The sequence below is a fragment of the Rutidosis leptorrhynchoides genome, chromosome 6, assembly GCF_046630445.1.
Source record: "Rutidosis leptorrhynchoides isolate AG116_Rl617_1_P2 chromosome 6, CSIRO_AGI_Rlap_v1, whole genome shotgun sequence".
Lineage (NCBI taxonomy): Eukaryota > Viridiplantae > Streptophyta > Magnoliopsida > Asterales > Asteraceae > Rutidosis > Rutidosis leptorrhynchoides.
This window is the reverse complement of record NC_092338.1, coordinates 15,678,513-15,681,900: the sequence shown is the minus strand read 5'-3', so window position 1 is coordinate 15,681,900 and position 3,388 is coordinate 15,678,513. Positions and strand designations below refer to the sequence as shown.

The following is a 3,388-nucleotide window of genomic DNA, read 5'->3' as shown; positions in this document are numbered from 1 at the left end:
TTGCACTTTTTAATTATCGCAAGTTTATTTTATCGCACTTTTATTATTCGCAATTTCATTATCGTTATTTACTTTACGCTTTAAATTAAGTCTTTTATTTATTTAATATTTTACATTTGGTTTTAACTGCGACTAAAGTTTTAAAATCGACAAATCGGTCATTAAACGGTAAAAACCCCCCTTTATAATAATAATATTACTTATATATATATTTGTATTTTTATAAAATAAAACTAATATAGCGTTAAGCTTTGTTTAAAAGATTCCCTGTGGACCGAACCGGACTTACTAAAAACTACACTACTGTACGATTAGGTACACTGCCTATAAGTGTTGTAGCAAGGTTTAAGTATATCCATTCAATAAATAAATAAATATCGTGTGTAAAATTGTATCGTATTTAATAGTATTTCCTAGTAAAATTTAAAGCTATTTTATATACACCTCGCATAACATCAAGTATATTTGGGGTTAAATTCTTTCGGATTTTAAAATTTTTATCTTTTTCTTGGTGCCACTCATGTGAGTGGGAAGCAGTGTTATCAATAATTTTGTAAGCATCAGTTTCGGTTTTCTTCATAATGGAACCACCAGCTGCTATATCTATGTCTTTCCTTGTAGTGATGTCGCATCCTTGGTAGAATATTTGTACTATTTGACAGGTGTCTAAACCATGTTGCGGACATCCTCTTAATAACTTTCCAAATCTTGTCCACGCCTCATATAGAGTTTCATTTGGCTTTTGTGTGAACGTAACAATTTCTCCTTTAAGTCTTACGGCTTTATATGCAGGAAAGAATTGTTTAAGAAATTTTTCAACTAAAACGTCCCATGTATCAATCGCCCCTTCAGGTAACGATTCCAACCAATCTTTGGCTTCTCCCTTTAAAGTCCAGGGAAATAACATGAGATATATCTGTTCATCCTCCACTTCTCGGATTTTAAATAGTGTGCAGATCCTATTAAAGGTACGAAGATGTTCATTTGGATCTTCCTTCGGCGCACCACTAAATTGGCATTGATTAGTCACCATGTGTAGAATTTGTCCTTTGATTTCATAATCTGGCGCATTAATGTCAGGATGAGTAATTGCGTGACCTTGGCCAGTGCGTTTAGCTCTCATTCGGTCTTCCATACTTAAAGGTTCCAGATTCTCCATAATTGAATTTGTTGAATCGGAATCACTAGAGGATTTTGATTTAATGGTTCGTTCCTCAACAATCTCTGTTTGAATGATTGGTGGTTCCGGAGGAAAATTTAATGGTTCAGGATCTATGAATCGTCCCTGAATATTCTCTGGATTCTCAATTATGAGGTCGGGTTCAAAAAATGGATTATCGAAAATTTGAACTGGAGTACTTGGTCGACTGGATGACGATTCTAAAGAAAAATCAACGGCGGTAATATTTGCTAAATGTCTTGATCTAGTTACAGGTGGTGAACGTATAAAAGGTGGTAAACGTCTTGCTCGGTGCATTCACTGAATATCCTATTAGTTTTTTAAAAGTGAATGCACCGAGCAAGTACCGAGCAAGACGTTCACCACCTTTTGTACGTTCACCACCTGTAACTAGATCAAGACATTTAGCAAATATTACCGCCGTTGATTTTTCTTTAGAATCGTCATCCTGTCGACCAAGTACTCCAATTCAAATCTCCGATTATCCATTTTTTGAACCCGACCTCACAATTGAGAATCCGGAGAATATTCAGGGACAATTCATAGATCCTGAACCATTAAATTTTCCTCCAGAACCACCAATCATTCAAACAGAGATTGTTGAGGAACGAACCATTAAATCAGAATCCTCTAGTGATTCCGATTCAACAAATTCAATTATGGAGAATCTGGAACCTTTAAGTATGGAAGACCGAATGAGAGCTAAACGCACTGGCCAAGGTCACGCAATTACTCATCCAGACATTAATGCACCAGATTATGAAATCAAAGGACAAATTCTACACATGGTGACTAATCAATGCCAATTTAGTGGTGCACCGAAGGAAGATCCAAATGAACATCTTCGTACCTTTAATAGGATCTGCACTCTATTTAAAATAAGAGAAGTTGAGGATGAACAGATATATCTCATGTTATTTCCCTGGACTTTAAAGGGAGAAGCCAAAGATTGGTTGGAATCGTTACCTGAAGGGGCGATTGATACATGGGACGTTTTAGTTGAAAAATTTCTTAAACAATTCTTTCCTGCATCTAAAGCCGTAAGACTTCAAGGAGAAATTTTTACGTTTACACAGAAACCGAATGAAACTCTATATGAGGCGTGGACAAGATTTGGAAAGTTATTAAGAGGATGTCCGCAACATGGTTTAGACACTTGTCAAATAGTACAAATATTCTACCAAGGATGCGACATCACTACAAGGAAAGACATAGATATAGCAGCTGGTGGTTCTATTATGAAGAAAACCGAAACTGATGCTTATAAAATTATTGATAACACTGCTTCCCACTCACATGAGTGGCACCAAGAAAAAGATATCATTAGATCATCTAAAGCAGTTAGAGCCGATTCTAGCCATGACTTAGATTCCATTTCCGCAAAGATAGATGCTGTCGAGAGACGAATGGAAAAGATGACTAAGGATATTCACTCAATACGAATTAGTTGTGAGCAGTGTGGAGGACCACATTTGACAAAAGATTGTCTCAGTATTGAATTAACAATGGAACAAAGAGAGAATATTTCATACATAAACCAAAGGCCTGGAAATAATTATCAGAATAATTATCAACCGCCAAGACCGATCTACAATCAAAACCAGAATTATAATCGAAATATTCCATACAACAACCAACAAGGTCCTAGCAATCAACAAGTATCCAAAAATACTTACAATCAGCAAAGACCTAATTTTCAAAACAAACCACCACAACAAACCGATGATAAAAAGCCGAATTTAGAAGATATGATGACGAAGATAGTTGAAACTCAAACGCAGTTTTTCACATCTCAAAAACAAACCAATGAACAAAATGCTCAAGCATTTAGAAATCAACAAGCTTCTATTCAAAACTTGGAACAAGAAGTAAGTAACCTAGCAAGGTTAATAGGTGAAAGAAAACCGGGAAGTTTACCTAGTGATACAAATGCTAACCCCCGGAATGAAACAGCTAAAGCTATTACCACAAGAAGTGGTACAACACTTAAACCACCTGAAATACCTGTAACTTCTGATGAAGCTGTTCCTACTCCACAAGAACCACAACCTGATCAAGATAAGGAAAAAGAACCGGTAGTTGAAAAGGTTAATGAAGATAACACAGTTAAGACTAAACCTTATGTTAAACCATACCAACCACCACTTCCTTACCCGAGTAAAATGAAGAAAGAGAAACTTGAAGCCGAGCAATCCAAATTCTTAGATA

General features: G+C 35.9%; 2 non-coding genes across 2 annotated transcripts; one reads left to right on the top strand and one right to left on the bottom strand.

Annotated features, from left to right (window-relative positions):
* Positions 1-668: 668 nt before the first annotated feature.
* On the top strand, positions 669-775 carry LOC139856702 (small nucleolar RNA R71). Its single transcript, XR_011762165.1, has one exon. It is a non-coding gene; the product is annotated as a small nucleolar RNA R71 (small nucleolar RNA).
* A 1,448-nt stretch (positions 776-2,223) lies between these two features.
* Positions 2,224-2,330, bottom strand: LOC139856264 (small nucleolar RNA R71). The gene has a single exon (XR_011761758.1). It is a non-coding gene; the product is annotated as a small nucleolar RNA R71 (small nucleolar RNA).
* Between the last annotated feature and the right edge of the window lie 1,058 nt (positions 2,331-3,388).